This window comes from Podarcis erhardii (genome assembly GCF_964252035.2).
Source record: "Podarcis erhardii genome assembly, chromosome: 12".
Lineage (NCBI taxonomy): Eukaryota > Metazoa > Chordata > Lepidosauria > Squamata > Lacertidae > Podarcis > Podarcis erhardii.
In genome coordinates, this window is record NC_138513.1 from 50,261,820 (window position 1) to 50,279,691 (window position 17,872).

At 40.6% G+C, this 17,872-nt stretch overlaps 1 protein-coding gene across 7 annotated transcripts in view; it reads right to left on the minus strand.

Annotated features, from left to right (window-relative positions):
- Positions 1 to 17,872, minus strand: part of TPK1 (thiamin pyrophosphokinase 1) — a 234,000-nt gene that overhangs the window by 57,861 nt on the left and 158,267 nt on the right. The gene's annotated exons all lie outside the window — the stretch shown is intronic.

Genomic DNA, 17,872 nt, shown 5'->3' on the forward strand with positions numbered 1-17,872 from the left:
TATAGAGGGAATTGTTTGCATGGAGGAGCATTCAATCCTATGAGCTCTAGAGAGTGAGACAAACCATGAGCCCCCATCAGCTTACATGCTAAGCCAAACCATGTTTTAGCTTACAGCAGTGAAGCTGGAGGAAGACCAGGAGAGGAGTGCATCAGTCACGGTGTCCTCTCTAGAAACCATAGGAAAATGGTTTGGCTTAGTGTGAACACAAGGGTTTCTAGAGAGAACATTGTGACTGATGCACTCCTCTCCTGGTTTGGCTTAGTGTTACTTGTGAATCAGTCCAAACCGAATGGAATGGGCCATTGTTGTTCCAACGCCTTTATAAATGACTTGGATGAAGGAACTGAAGAGATGCTTATCAGATTTTCAGATGACAGCAAACTGGGAGGAGTAGCTAATGCCGAAGAAGACAAATCAGGATTCAATATGACTTTAACAGATTGGAGAACTGGGCCAAAACTAAGAAAATGAATTTCAATAGGAACAAATGTCAGGTTCTACACTTAGGCAGGAAGATCTAGATATACCAGTATAAGATGAGGGATGTCTGGCTTGTCAGTAGTACATGTGAAAAGGATCTAGGGGTCTTAGTAGACCACAAGCTTAACATGAGTCAACAGTGTGATGCAGCAGCAAAAAAAGCTTATGCTATGCTAGGCTGCATCAACAGAAGTACAGTGGTACCTTGGGTTAAGATCTTAATTCATTCTGGAGGTCTGTTCTTAACCTGAAACTGTTCTTAACCTGAAGCACCACTTTAGCTAATGGGGCCTCCCGTTGCTGCTGTGCTGCCGCCACATGATTTCTGTTCTCAATCCTGAAGCAAAGTTCTTAACCCAAGGTAATATTTCTGGGTTAGCGGAGTCTGTAACCTGAAGCGTCCATAACCTGAGGTACCACTGTATAGTGTACAGAGGAGGGTAACCAAGATGATCAAGGGTTGCCACATGGAAGATGGAGCAAGACTGAAATTTGTTTTGGATTTCAAATTACTTAGAAATCAGCCCTGATAATATTTATAGCATTTACTTTCAAGTAAGAGAATGCAGTATCAGGAACTTTCAGCACAGTCATATAAGACCCCTAGTAATTTTAAGTCATATATTTCAACAAGAATGGAATAGGATGCTTAGGGAGAAATCACAACTATGTAAAATGTTTCTGACCCTACTATATTCATAGTGACTTCCTGCTGGATGTATTATAGTAGCTCAAGCAGAGACCATTTTCTCAAAATGCACAAACCTCCTAAAGCAGAATCTGTTTCTTTCTGGCATCTCATTTATCATCATAGCCATAATGCTGATGAATTATCCCTACAGAATTAGACTGCAATATCAGAAGATCACCAAAGGCTATCAGAAATTATTTTGTGATCCAGCACAAGGAAACAAAACAAAGCAGAACGGATTACACAAGAGCAAGACCTGCAGTCATACAAAATCTCAGAAAAGTATTCTGGATGAAGCTAATTTCTTGAGTCCATTTCATTTTTGTCCTCTCACTACAAAAGGTGATATGGGGATACAAATTAAAGCACAGCAAAGAAAGAATTAATCCTGCACACTTATAGAAATCTCAATTCTCCAAGTGAGGATCCAAAATGGAACTAACTACAAACAAGAGAGAAGTAGCAACAGGCTTGGAGTTTTGCCAAAGTACAAAAATTCTTTAGGAATAAAAATCACAGGGGAAGGGGAAATCCAAAAATGCCTCAAAGAGGACTGAGCCTGCTCAGTGGGCACAGTGTTGACTTGTTTTTTGTGGGTGGGTGAGAATAGAACAGGATAGCATAAAGGTAGGCATGACTAGCTGGAAACCAGAACAGGATTCCCCCAAATTACAAGACTTTGTTCTAGGACTCACATGCATACCCCTGCTTCTCATTGAGGCTGCATCTGGACTGCACCAGTTAAGAAAGCAGGTGGGGACTCAAGAACTAAGCAGCATTTGTGCCCAGCCAGAAGATCTTTGCTATCTCATCTTTCCCTTTGATGCAATCAGTTAAGTGGAACTGGTGTATTGTAGAACAGCTGCTACGATATCAGGCCCCCTTGGTTTTGCAATCCCAGGCAGTCAACAAAAGCAAAAGGTCTTGAGTCCTCCATACATGACTGCAGCTGTGTTTGGCTCTGTGGGTCAGAGGCTGCACAGTCCTCCTTTTACTTCCATCTCTTGAGAGGTGGAAAATGTAAAGCTAGCTTTTGTGTAGTTGGTTCCTTTTTAAAAAATGAAGTACAGTGACTTTTTCCATACCTAAAACATATCTGACTTATTTACAAATGAACAAATTGGAAAGAAATGGCAGGAGTGCAAAAATATCCTCCTCCCAAAACTACAGATTTAGCTTGCTTTGGCCTCTGAGCCAAAAACTTGCATGTCAACCCTCCTTTTCACAGAGTTTCGTTTCTGAATGGAGGTGGGCTGAAGTCTTTGCTCTTATCTAGGGGTCACAATTTTGGCCTGGTATCTCATAAGTGTCAAGCCCCACCCAACCATGTGAAATTTGATATAGTGTAGTGCTGTAAGCAGGCTGATAACTTTAGGCTTTCTAGACATATTTCTCAAAACATGGTAAAACTTTTATTAGGCTACACCATTTTACATTGGAGGTGCAGGAATCACAACCAAATAATCTCCCCCACCAACTCCCAAATCCCACATATAGAAAACTTGATGGTTGGATAAATGGTAAGCTAGACTCTGCGCGACGGTTTGGATCTGGTAAAAACTTCAGTTTTCAATCGAGGAGTTATCCACCTTAAATCTAATGTAGATCCAGAAACTGTTTTATTCTGTGATGAGCTGTTTGTCTTGGGAGCCTGTTGGAATTGGACCTTAGAAAGCATTTTAAATTGCTCAGATGAAAGCCTACTCAATGAGTGGTGAGGGTTTCCCCACTTTGTCATATTCTACTGCATAAGCAAGGAAACCCCCAAAATGTGTACTGCATATGCAGATGATCTTTGTCCCCCTAAGAACCAGAAAGAGACATTCTCTTTGATGGAATTCATAATAATAATCATAGCTACTTCTGAGTGATGAAAATTATCATTAATAATGGAATTGCAGTTTATACAACCCATAGCCTTTTATGCCTGAAATTCTGATGATGATGATGATGATGATGATGATGATGATAATAATAATAATAATAATAATAATAATAATAATAATAATAATTTATACCCTGCCCATCTGGCTGGGTTTTCCCAGCCACTTTGGGCGGCTCCCAACAGAATTAAAAGCACAATAAAATACCAAACATTAAAAACTTCCCTAAACAGGAAGGACTACCTTCAGATGTCTTCTAAATGTCTGATAGCTTTTTATTTCCTTGACATCTGACGGGAGGACATTCCACAGAGCGGGCACCACTACTGAGAAGGCCCTCTGCCTGGTTCCCTGTAACCTCATTTCTCGCAGGGAAGGAGCTGGCAGAAGGCTCTTGGAGCTGGACCTCAGTGTAATGTCAATTACCATTAGGCTAAACCTCCTCTGAAGAACATTGGTCCCTTCAGAGTCATGTTTATCATTGCTAGCCGTGGTCAGAATGAATAGCTGAATATTTCATATATGTACTTTCTCATTTTCTGATACTGTGTTTCTCAGGAGTACAGAAACATTAGGCTATACACGGAACATAAATTATCTTTTATCTGTGAGTTTTACAGCAGTTTGTAATACAAGGTAGTAGGATTTATGACCAAGAAATAGGAAGATGTCCAAGAATTAATGGAGCATGATTTTTACATTACATTGAGCTGAGTTTAGTGTAACCCGTGTAAGATTTCAGCATAGTGCTAGAAGAGGAAGATATTTCTACTTACACTTTAAAATCTATCAAGGAAGTACATTTTTGTCAGTTATCTAATGCTGCAGAAAGGACTTATGGAATGTTTTGGTAGCCCTTTTACTTGCATGTGCCTCCTTTTGTCTATCCTTGGCACAACTCTCACTGTGAGGAACATTCCACTTGCCTCACTGCACAAATCTGGTGGCCCACAGCAGCTAAGAAAGTCCCTGACTCAAATCTTACCGCATTCATAACTCACTGGGTGGTGGCAACTGTTCTTGCAGGCCCCTCCACCACCACTTTAAAAATGGAGACAATATTAGCCATCTTTGAGATGCTGTAAGGATTGCTGAAATAATATATGTGAACTGCTTTAAGTATGTCAGTGTGGTATATAAATGCTAAACATTGTTACTCCTATTGTTATAAAGTGGCCATCACTAAGGTGTGTGTGGTGGTGTATGTGTATATGCCCAAAGCAACCGAACCTTGGCAATTTCAGACCTAGGCAAAGGGCCATACTAGATGAATACACAATTGGTATTGTGTATTTTGCTTTTAAATAGTAATCAAGTGTGCAGCCCCTGAAAATAGCAGTACCTTTGTGGCAGTGTTGAGGGGTGTGTGTGTGCTTTAATCCAAACTGGATCAGCCCCTTTGTGCCTACCATTTGCATGGGAAGAGAAGCCCTCACTAGCACTAGCTTAGGACTGTGGACTTTTTTTGCTTTGTCCTCCAAACCACTGCCAGATCATAAAAAGTGTCTGAAGGTTTTCTCAGTTTCAGAAATAACATGTTATGTGCAAAAAAGCTGTTTACGGAGAAGCACAAGTCCAAAATTGTGCTCTGTGTGTGGAACTAGTTGCACTGGTCCATTGGATCCTTTATGCTTTCTAAATCTGTTACTTCTGAAACAGATTAAAGGAAATTAAATGGTGGGCCATGAAGATGTGAATACATAATCAGATACCAACCTGATCAACACAAAAGGAAACATATTGTAAGGAAACTAAAACAGTCTGTAATGTTATTTCTTAAAGACACATAGAAGAAATAAATAATAAACTATAAATTCTGTGCCTAGTTTTTTTGTCCAAATGTTGTCTTTCGGGTTAGGGGGATTTGACTGCGCACAGCTGATAGCAGAATTGCATCCTAGGAATACTTGTTGGGATTTTCCATTCCACCTTTAGTTGCAGACATGGGATTGTTATGTGTCACATGTCTGTTTACATTCCAGCACAGTTTGCTGGCGTAAGTGGAACTTCTGCTGTATTGCTTTTGTTTTTGACTCTCTCTCTGAGGAGACAGCAAGGAGAGACAACATGTTTCTTTGTCTTGATTTATGTTTAATAAATCCGTAGTTCATAGTATGTATTCACAAGCCTCAGCCTCTTCTGTTGTGCAGTTTACACTGCTAAGTATAGTGTGCCCAAGTCTGGGAGGCTTGGGTTACTGATTTATTTCGGAGCCAGAGGTCAATGGATCTTCGCAGCGGCATGGCTGGAAGGAGACGATCCAGCTGAGGGATAGCCAACTGGCCTTTCGACCCCCGGATGCCGACAATACTAGGTCTGTAATCCTATACACAGTTACCTTGAAGGGAGTCCCACTGAACATAGTAGGATTGACTTCAGAGTAAAGGAGCAGAGGATCAGCTAAGCCACGCTTTTTGAAAGCTGTAATTTGTGATGAGTGTATTTTCTAGTTATATATTCATGAATATTCCTACTTGCTGCATGTGGCTACAGAGGCATCATAATCTATATAGATCACAAACTACAGCTAGCTTTGTGCCAAGTGAAACCTCCAAGAATGAAACAAAACCCTTTCCTGGCAAATTAGATGTTAGGTTCACAAAACAATATTCATCATTCCCCCACAAGCCAGCTTCTCCCAACCTCCCACAGTTATATTCAGAAATGCATGGAATAAGCTTATTAGCTTTTTTTCCTAGGCACATCTTATCCAGCAAAGAAATAACATTTTAACTTGTTTCATTATATACCTAATAATGTGTTTCCAAGAAATGAACATGTATTTTTGAAGAGGAGCTTATTAACCATAGAGTTGTAACTATTCTGTATGAAGGAATAAAATGGATGGTTGGAAAGGAACACACTGAGTATGGCTATAAGTCATGCAGGAACAGAAACCTGTGCTACCCTTTTATTACTGTTCTAGGAAAAAACAAGATAATGATATCTACTGCTTATTACGTACTCCTTCATTTAAATGATTGCCCTTGCCAAATTGATCAATGCTCATAATATTTTTAAAAGGTGGCTCCATTTCATCATATTTAATTTGTGGGGTATTGTGGCATGAGACACAGAAAACTGCAGACTTCACTATAGATTACAACTGTAGTTTTCAAGCTTTCTACATTCAGGGCAACCCTTTCCACATTGTCAGCTGAGGATTCTGGGGCACATCCTAGGCATAAAGAAAAGCATAATGTAAATGTAATAAATAAATAATAACTATTACTTGGGCTCAAAAACCTCAAAAATTGGAACCCTGCCTCAATTTCTAGTTACAGTAGTAGGAAAGTTGGGAGGGCAAATGTCGGACCTCTTGAATTCCAGAGAAAGGAAGGCACCAGATTCAGGAACATGGGGTATGAGAGGAGAGGGCACTAGAAATAGCAGGCGCTGGGGGGAGGGGCCTAGCAAATTCAATTTGGACCACAATGCAGACAAATTCCTTCTCCCATGTCATGTTCCGATTCCAGCTCAACCCTGCGCCCGACGCCCAGCTATGTCAAAGCACATAGCAAATGTCACACAATTTCTCCCTTTATGTATCATGTTTACTTATCAACTTAGCCCTTTTCTCTGAAAAGCAGGTAGGGGAGGTGGGAAGAAATATACGTATATATATTCCAGCTGGGAGAAAAATAGTTGGATATTTTCAGGAGATGGGGCTTACCTGGACATGTGGCAAGGACATTCTTGGTTCATCATTATTAATAGTTTTGTTCTTTAGGTTTTGAGCATATCTATATTTGTTTGAACAATGTAAGCAGTTTTTATGAGCCTAGTCAAATTCAGTAATTTACAAACAGGATCATGTAAGACTCAGGGAAACTCTGGCAAGGGCAGCGTATGGTGGCAGAGCCCATGACTGAAAGGCAGGCCTTATCTAGGTAGAAAACTTATACAGGTAGAACTGATGCTCTCTTGCTCTCAGATGATTCAATGCAAGCGATATTTGGCCTCCAAAAGCAGGTTTTAAATTGTTGTGCTGGATAATTATATACAAGACTGTTCCAATCAAGCTGTGTCTAAGTTTATACCAATAATTTGAAAGTCATTATCTACAGAGTTTATGCAAGAACTTGTTTAACTTCAATATCAACAGCTCACTGATTAATGGCCTTACAGTGTATATCGTGATAATCATTATATAGCTTGAAATCTTTTGTGCTTAAATCAAAAGAAAAGTTTCAATCACATTTCTTTGAATTGCATATGGAAGTATTAATTTGCAGTATATTATGTAAAAGTACCTTTGATATGCCACATCAGTTAATTAGGGGGAGGATCTGTCCTGGAAGGAATTTAAAGACATTTGAGGTTCAAGGAAGTAAGATCATACTTAAAGGGGGATTCAGATGTGGGGATTATGATGTTCGTTTCCCTGGTTATAATGCTAGTGCTTCTGCCCCAATTTCTAATGTTCCTTTTACAATGTTTTACCTGTTGATCTATTTTTGATCAATATACTACCATATTAAGCTAAATTTCACACCAAAGGGCAGCGTGTGACACTGCAGCAGATATCATCAGACAGGTTGCCACCTTTTATGTGCATGTGCATTTTTGTTTTCACATGAGGAAAAAAACTGCATGCTGGAATATGCCCCCAAATTATATTGTGTGAGCAGCAGCAGCACAATCCATGATTACAGTGTAAACCCCTTATGATTTTTGGGGGTTAACAGGGTTGCAAATGTCCCCCCCCCCGAAGCAGTTAACCAGGAAATGAGCACTAAACTTTTTCAAAAGCCAAGCCACAGACTCCCTACTTTTGAAAATTTTGATATCTCTATGGTAGTTTTTGCTATGTGAATGGTGCCACGGACTCCTTGGGCCCACCCAAGGGCCCACATGGACTCCCTAGGGTACACGAACCACCAATTGGGAACCACTGCTTACAGCATTCCACACCTGGCAATCCTGACAATAACTTTGTGAGGAACAGAGATAATGGCTTGCCAAAGGCCACTAGTACAACAGAGTAGTCAAGAAAGATGGCACTATGAACTTACCACCCTGAGCCCATAGGCAATCCACTATCTCAATTTTTGCAACAAAGGGATAAGATTAATATCTACCTGATAGGAATGTTGTAATGAATATTGAAAAAAATAATGTGAGGGAGCACTTTGAGTACTTCAAAATGTGTGATATAAGTGATGCGAAGCAACAAATGAAATTGAGATAAATAATGATGATAATTATAGTTATTCTTCAGCTGCTCCTATCTTTTTGAAGAGAAAAGAAAGAAAGAAAGAAAGAAAGAAAGAAAGAAAGAAAGAAAGAAAGAGAGAGAGAGACGATACATGGCAAATTCTGCTCTGCATCCAGTCTTGGAGAAAGTCTACATTAAGCATCAATTATGCCACTGCTCTGTCTACTGGTTGCTCATATAGGTGCACAATACTGTGAATACTTGCTTTGTGGGACAGCTTCAGGAGAAGACAAGGCTAAGGAGTAAAACCTACACAAATCCAGAGTGGAGTCCCTAAGACGGTTGGATGAAGTCTTGCATGCCTCCTTCCGGGAACTCCTGCAGCCATCCTGGTGCCAAATGTATTGTTCTGCTTTCCTTTGGACCACATCAGTGAGGCCCAGAAGGGGATCTTGTCATTTGCACAGCCCAGGACCTCCATACATACTGCCCAGGCTTGCCCCCAGGGGAGGTCACTTCGGTGCTGCTAACACAGGGGTCTGACTTGTGCCCTGAGACAGATGGATGCCAACAACTGTCTGGCAGGCTTCAGAATCATGGAGTTGTAAGGGACGTAAAGGTACCACCATCCATGTTCACTGTTGTAGGAAGGATATTCTCTCCTTCATCCATCTACTCAGCCCACAACTCAGCCTACACAATCCAGGCCACAGTGTGATACAAGGAGACAGCGAGTGGACCACAAAAGAGGCTGGCAGAGCAAATAGCTCCAGAGGACTCCATGAAATGAAGCAAGTTGTAGGAGAAGCTAATAAAATACCCAGGGCCATTAGCCTTTTTTAGTTATAAATATTATAAATATACACATTATTTAGATATAAACTTAAGGAGCTTCCTTATGCTGAGTAATATCAGTGATGTATCATCTACAGTGCCCCCTGCATGTTCTTGTTTTCCAACTCTTGCCTTCCCCAGCCAGCTTAGCCAATGGTGATGGATGGTGGGAGAGGTAATCCAACAACTATAGCCTAATTAAGGGAAGTAATAGTACTGCTCTATTTGCCTTGATCAGACCCCACCCCACTGTGTCCAGTTCTGGGCACCACAATTTAAGAAGGATATTGACAAGCTGAAACGTGTGAAGAGGAGGCTGACCAAGATGATCAAGGATCTGGAAACCAAACCTCATGAGGAACAGTAGAGGGAGCTGGGGGTGTTTAGCCTGGGAAAGAGGGGACTGAGAGGAGATAGGCTAGCCATCTTCAAATATCTCAAGGGCTGTCACATGGAAGATGGAACAAGCTTGTTTTCTCCTGCTCTGGAGGGTAGGTCCCACACATATGGCTTCAAGTTACAAGAAAGGATATTATAACTAAACACGAAGAAATTTCTGACAGTAGGAGCTGTTCAACTGTGGAATGGACTCCCTCAGAAGGTGGTGGCCTCTTCCTTGGAGGTTTTTGAGCAGATGTTGGATGGTCATTTGTTGTGGATGCTTTAGTTGAGATTCTTGCATTGTAGGGGGGTGGACTAGATGAATCCTGGGGTCGCTTCCAACTCTAAGATTCTATTATTCTATGGTAGGGTAGGGGAGTGAACCAGGAAACTGTACATTGACTGCTGCTTCTTCCACATGTTGTGCCCAAAGTGGCTTACAGCAAACCTTCAAAAACATCAAAATGCAAAAATACAAAATGCAGAGCAGATGAGCTTCATCACTGAATTCTGTTCCTCACTGCTCCTGCACACATCTGGGACTAGTTTGTTTCCTGAGATCTTTCTGGATCTACGAATAAACACAGTGCGATAGGTACTTGGAATTCCATATGGTTTCCTTGCCATAGCGGGTAGCACTTGGGTGCCTACATACTGGAGCACATGGGCTTCAATTCACATAATGCACAGAGGCTATCAATTCTTGAGCTCGCTCTCACCTGCTGAGCAGAGCAGCCTTTGTATATTGAATTTCAGAGCATGCTTCTGTTTCTGCTTCTAAGTCACATGGATTTCAAACAAATTCATGAGCAAACTGCTCATTAAAATTGCATACCCACTGTGGGGTTTTTTTTTGCATATATATACTTATTTGACGTGTCTTTTGAAGAAAGTTGTGGGGTTTGAGATTACAGGGGAGGAATGCAGCTGGTGATTGTAACTGTTTCAAAGGTAAACCATTCCTGCCTTGTGTTCTTATATTTTATATTTTTAAATACTGCTCAGTGTAGTACATTTTTGTAACAAGATTAGACGGCTGTCAGAGTATTGCAGTCCTTCTATGGGAGCCCTGTTATTTAATGTTGGATATATAGCCAGTGTCCTTCTGTTAGAGTATTAGGAAGTATATATGTACAGTGGTACCTCGGGTTAAGTACTTAATTCGTTCCGGAGGTCCGTACTTAACCTGAAACTGTTCTTAACCTGAAGCACCACTTTAGCTAATGGAGCCACCTGCTGCCGCTGCGCTGCAGGAGCACGATTTGTGTTCTCATCCTGAAGCAAAGTTCTTAACCTGAAGCACTATTTCTGGGTTAGCGGAGTCTGTAACCTGAAGCGTATGTAACCTGAAGCGTATGTAACCTGAGGTACCACTGTATATATAATTTACATACCTGCATTTTCTGAAATGAACCAGAGAAATAAGTTAGCAAAGAGGTTATGGGTCCATTCTATGGTCATTTTTGCACAAGCCCTAATTGGGGAAAACTCTCACTTATCTCATTGGGGGATGAACAATATATATTTCATAGAGTACAAAGCAATAAATGGCGACTCGTCACAATGGCAATAGTACCGGTACCTCCAAAATTGGTGACAATACGACTGTATACCAGTTTTTGAGAACGTGAGTGGGAAGAGTGCTATTAAACGCATGTTTCTCATAGGTATCTGGTTGGTTACTGAGAGAACAGGAAGCTGGAGTAGACAGGTCTTTGGGTTGGAACCAGGAGGGCTCTTCCTAAGTTCCTATGTTTGCAGTGAATAATGTCACATAGCAATGGCTATTCCATCAGACTACCTAAGCAGTTAATATTCCAACTAGTCATGTTTAAAACTGTCACTTTCAGAACTGGTGCCTGAGCTTGCTTTGCCTGTCTGCTCCCCTTTTCTTTGTGTGTTTTGACTTTTTATGATAAAAGAGTGGGATTAAAAATGCTTTCAGTAAATGAATAGTATTGTTGTGCACATGTCTTAGTGCAAATGCACACTGAAGTTTAAGAGAGATCTATTGGAATGCTTTAGAACTGCACTGTACATGCGCAGAAGGAATCGGTTTACCCTGGCTCCATCAGCACACATTGTATGCAGCATAGGTCGCAGGACCAGCGTGTCATGAATGTTTTGTTATTTTAACCTTTTGAAAGTCACTTTAAGACCTTTTTTTGTATAAAGCAACAAATAAATTAAATTGTGCAGCTTACACAGATGGCTTTTCACTTTGTACAGGGGAGCATTCCCACCCATCCCTCAAGAATACTTCAGGTGTCCCTGACTATGTGTCCCTTACAGGCACAGAATATGTCAGTTCATGAGGGTCTGTCCTTAGATCAAGTGCACACGGCCAACTAAGGCATCTACCTACTCTTCAATCAAAAGTCTTTACTTTATTTTCATGAGGCACCAGAATGCCCACAGCACCTGCTGCTTCAAGCAATCAGTCAGTCAAGATGATGCAGAACAGCTGGTGGATGCATGTATGGTTAAGAGACTCTGGATCTTCATGATCTAAAATTACCTTCCCATTGCTCTTTTGCTCCAGGGTTGCTGGACTCTCAAAATATGAAAATGGAATTATAGTTTACTGCTTCCCCAGAGCATAAAAACCCACATTTAAATGGGACAAGAGGCCTCAAAGGTTGTATTTTTAAAGTCCATAAATTGGGTGAAGATCAATTTCAACTGCCTGTGTGAAAAATGCACTTGGGGTCCATTTCTGTCCATCTTTTAGGGGTGGAGTGCAAAATACATTTGGGAAAGAATAGGGTTACATCTTTTTAACTTTATATGTGGAGCTTTGTTTTCTTGGAACAGAGAGAACAAATTATTCTTTTCCTCTCTGCAGTCTTAGCAATTTTCACATCTACTGCATAAAGCTTTGCCTGCTTCTTATTAGCATGGTATTTTCCCCAGGCAATTTTCATCAAAGAAACTGGCAATTCTCTCTCCCCATCCCCCATTTTTTTAAATTGAGCCTTGTGCCAGAGAACAAGGGGTGAGAGGAAGACCTAAGAAATCATAAGATATTACCCCTGGCCTTCAGCTTCCAAATGTGCATCTCATCAAAGGCTTCCGTGCAATTCATGGTCAAAGTGCTAAACTGCCTTTTGGGCTGCTACATTAATAGCTGAAAGTTTCAAAGTTAAAAATAGCATTTTGTTTCTCAGAATTCCCACTTTTAACATTCCATGGGGCTCGTTCCACTTTCTGATCTGCTCCTGCCTTTTTCTTTCCCCTTTTTTGTTATTCTGGCTTTCATTTTAAAAGAGAATAGAACAAAACGTTTGAGCCACCTGAGTCTTTCATTCCTCTTCAGGTTCTCTCAGCAAAACATAATCGCTCTTGCTCAGAATCTGACTGGGTTACTAGAGAAGGGCCTTAGCTTTAGGGGCAGGAGGGTATGTGCTATCCAAATTGAAGACTCTGAACTTCCTTGGCACTCCCAACTCTCAAGTCCCCTGTCAAAGTCCCTGTAGCTGCTGGGTGCACTAGATCAGTGCTCTTCAACATTAGGTACTCAGAAGTTCATAGAATTGTAGAGTTTAATGTAAAATGAAATCATAAATAAATAAATAAATAAAGAAGAAGAAGAAGAAGAAGAAAGAATTGTAGAGTTGGAAGGGACCCCGAGAGTCATCTAGTCCATCCCCTTGCAATGCTGAAATCTCAACTAAAGCATCCATGACAGATGGCCGAACAAGCTTGCTCCTTCCATATGACAGCCTTTTAGATATTTGAAGATGGCTATCATATCTCCTCTCATCCTCCTCTTTCCCAGGCTAAATATCCCCCAACTCCCTCCACCTTTCCTCATAAGGCTTGGTTTCCATACCCTTGATCATCTTGGTCAGAATCTGCTATGATAAAATGGGCACAAGACGTTGGACACAACATTATGTTTGCTGACTGGGAACAGTTATGGACCACAGGTATGAAATTCACGGCATGTAATGCCTTAAGAGAGAATATTATGAAAATGATATATAGGTGGTACATGACACCAGTCAAGCTTGCAAAAATATATCATTTGCCCGATAAAAAATGTTGGAAATGTAAAGAAAATGAAGGTACATTCTTCCACCTTTGGTGGACGTGCCCAAGGATTAAGGCTTTCTGGGAGATGATTTATAACGAAATGAAAAAGGTACTTAAATATACTTTCTTGAAAAAACCAGAGGCCTTTCTCCTGGGCATGGTCGGCCAATTGGTGTCAAAGAAGGACAGAACTTTCTTTATGTATGCAACAACAGCAGCAAGAATACTCATCGCGAAGTATTGGAAGACACAAGATCTACCCACCCGGGAAGAATGGCAGATGAAGGTGATGGAGTACATGGAACTGGCGGAAATGACTGGCAGAATCCGAGACCAGGGAGAAGAGTCGGTGGAAGAAGACTGGAAAAAGTTTAAAGACTATTTACGGAAATACTGTAAAATTAATGAATGCTAGAGGGAGGTTGGAACGAAGTTAAGTGGTTTTAGCAATAAGGTGGTTAAGGGGTATGTAAAAATGGATTGTTAACATGTAAAAATGCAAAGCTATAATATATTACGATAAAGTATCAAGATAAATGCAAAAAGGGTAAGGACTTGCTGAAACAACAATTGAACTAGAATACAAAAGAGGGAGGTGTGAGGAGGTCAGGGAAATAAGTAAAAGAAAGATAAGATATGGAAAGATTGAAATGTTTTTAATTGTTTTTTTTTACTTTTTCTGTATTTTGTATTTTTTGTTTTCTTTTTCTTCTTTCATTTTTGTAATTCTTTTGAAACTTTAATAAATATTATTATATATATATATATAAAAGATAATCTTGGTCAGCCTCCTCTTCACATGTTTGGTCGTCCTCCTCTGCACACCAATGACAACAGGTTATCAGGTAGATGATACTGAAGAAGCATTTTCTGACACTACACTGTACAAAAGTGTGCTAGGCAAACTAAACTTCACTGCCAGATGTGCAAGACTGGACATTGCAGTTAGCACGAACTTGCTAAGCAGACAAGTCAACAACCCTACTATTAAGGATTGGAAAGCTCTAAAACGCATTTATTTGAAAGGCACTATACACTACAGACTGAGATTAAACAATCAGAAGTCTGGTGGTCTTGAGATATTTGCTGATGTGAGTTTTGGAAGTGACACTACAGACAGGAAAAGCATGCCTGGAGTTTGCTACATGTACAACCAGGGTCTATATGATTGGTCGTGCAAGAAGCAAACAACAGTAAGCTTAAGTTCTTGTGAAGCTGAACTTAAGTTCTTGTGAAGCTGAACTGAATGCACTGTCTTATTCACTTGTGGATTGTGAATGGTTGTTACAATTGTGCAAAGACATGAGAATTCCTATAAAGTGTCCAATCCAGGTTTATCAGGACAACAAAGCATGTTTCTCTAGCATGTTGCAGCTTCAATTGTAAGTGCTTCGTGCTTTGCTGACTTCTGAAGGTTGTAAGCAAAGCACGAAGCATTTGCAATTGAAGCTGCAACATGCCAGAGAATGTGTTCAGAAAGGACTCATAACGGTGTCCTACATGCCAGGTAATGAAATTCCTGCTGATTTATTGTCCAAGGTTGTTCCGAAGGATCAACACTGTACCTATGTACAGAAACTGGGTTTGTACTGAGATTGTACTGACACACTGCTCAGTGGTGTTCACAGAAAGGGGGAGGATGTTAGTTTCTGTTTACCAATGAGCAGTGCTTTGGAGTCATAAGACTCTGTTTACATTCCACACATTCCATACTCTTGGAAGTCTCACGGGAGATGGATGTGATTGTTTCAGTTGCTCTCTGCTTTCACAGAGAGAGGATGTCTTTTCTGTCTGCGTAGTTAGGAAAATAAAACTCTTTGCAATGTAGCCATAAATCTCATCACTTCCGCATGCTGCTGGATTCTCTGCTGAATGGGAATGTGCCTGAGGCCTCATCACGTCAGACTCGGCCACAGGAGGATGAGCTCTATCAGCTTGGCTGAGCGGAGATTTTGACATAGGATAGGGTTCGTCTGAGAGAGTTGGTTCAAATTTGAGTTTAACATCTGCTCTGAGGGGAATATCTACAGCTAGAGGAAGGAGCCTCATAGCTTAGCTAGGAAGACGGGCTTGAGTGTCTTGGGAGAGTATTCAGACAGGAGTGAACTGGGGGGCTGAGTTTGAGCAGGAGAAGTAGAAGCTGTGAGGATGAAGTCTCCTTGGGTCTCCTTCCAGTCAGGAGGGGAGAGATTTTCTAGCTAGAGAAGACTCCCAAGCCTGTTAAGAGGGGTGGGGGGATCCCCTGGTCTGCTAGACTAATACCTCAGGAATGGGATTGTAACTGACAAAAAGAGCCCCTTGCTCATGAACCAAAGTTCTAAACTGTGAAGGAAGCTGTGCTGTGTTAAAAGTATTTAACTGTAATACCGGTCATAACTAAGTAAAGGAACGAGTGGGAAGGAACAGAAACGTGAGTTAAGCATTTTACTATCTATTCTAGAAACCTGAACATCTACCTGAAGTGCAACAACTGATTTTTTTAGCAGCTGTAGTTTAGGAGAAGCTGTGCATTTACTACTTTGTTTTAACGCCTGCAAAATCTTTAGATTTAGTTTAAGTAATAAGTTAATTTCTACTGAATGAAAGAACACAGCTCCTCACCCACCTTTGTTTTACCAACTTTGTTTTGTAGATAAAACCTTTCTTATTTGTTCAATTTCTGCCTAAGTCTCCAAAACATCAATTTTTCCCTCACACAAGAAGCCAAAAAGATAATCTGCGATAATTTAGAATTTTAACGAACTGGTTCACTACCGGTTTAATTGGGAGCAGTTGGCGGTGGGATCTGCTACATTTAATTGCATTTAGTGGTAGGTCCACTACATGAGGTGTTCCCCATCTTATATTTGTGCAGCTGGTTCTTACTGCCTAAGTGTAGAACCTGACACTTGTCCCTACTGAAATTCATTTTGTTACTTTGGGCACAGTTGTTCTCCAAACCCATGCTGGGTCTTGGTAATCACAGCATCACAGCTTCACAGACCGACTGCTGAATGATCTGTTCTAGGACCTTTCCTGGTACTGATGTCAAGCTCACCAGTCAGTAGTTACCTGGATCTTCTTTCCTCCCCCTTTTGATGATGGGGACAACATTCATCCACATCCCGTCTGCCGGGACCTCACCTGCTCTCCTGAATTCTCAAAGATTATGGACAAAGGCTCTGACATTACATCCACAAACTCCTTTAGTACCCTTGAGTGCAGCTCATCAAGGCCTGGAGATTTGAATTTATTTAAAGTAGCTAGGTGTTCCCTTACCATCATAGGAGAAAGGGAGTATCTAAATGTAGTATATGAAGAAATAATAAATGCATGGATGGTGAGCTGTATTTTCTTAGTAGATTACTAGTTGTTCTGGATATATATATCCCAGACTGCCCATCCTTTGGCTGGATTAACAATGTTCCAGTATTTTACTATGACTACCTGAGTCTCCTTTGTGGCACTTGGGACTCCACAACTTGTGACAATTCATCACTCATACGGCTGTCATTTAAGGCTCATTTCTGATTTTGGTCACCCAGCAGAATTGTACCACCTTGTTCTAGGTTTACTTTGCAACTGAGGGATAAAACCTTTTTTTTTCCTTAAAAGGATGACCACTGAGAAGAAATAAGATTATCGTAAATTCTACTTGAAGATTCCCTATTAGCATATTTGCCAACTGAGTAAAGTGGAGGATGGTAAATAACTGCCAGCTAAACATAATAACAGCCTGGCATTCTGAAGTTAAGCGGTAACACATAAGATACAATTATTAATAATGAGGCAGTTTGCAAAATTGTTAGTGGTTTCATTATTGCTTCACATGATTCCTTTTCACAAACTTTTAACATGGCATTTCAAAACCCATTTGGGTGCCTTAATACAACACTGAAGTGAAGCCAACCATTTTTTGTTCTGAATAGGGCAGCACTCACTTGTTGAGACTCTTTGAAAGGTTCTAACCAGCTTCCCCCCAAAGCCATCTAAATTTAATTTAGTGTCAATGTGTGCAAATTGTTTCCCTGTAAACTACTCCCTAATTTCAAACTGCATCACAATTCCCCTTCAGACCTTCATTTGCATAAAAATGTTTCTAGATTTTTCTGCTCTGCAAATAACCTTAATAGTAATTTCTCACTGTAATAGCAGATGGCTTCCTATGTTCAGCATCCTTCTTAAAACTTTGAGCATCTCATAAATTGAGGAAACATTATTTACTGCTGAATTTCAGTGTATTATCTCTGGTCAGCAACTATACTGAACAACAAAATACTATAGTGTATCCTCCTGTCTAGAAGGAGGGCTCCTGCTCAGGGTTCCTGCTCAGGGTTCCAGTCAGCCATTTCTTCCAAGCAGGGTATTCCACTACCCCCCCCCAATGTTCCATTTTTCTTTTCCATCACTACTGTCCAATAATGGCCA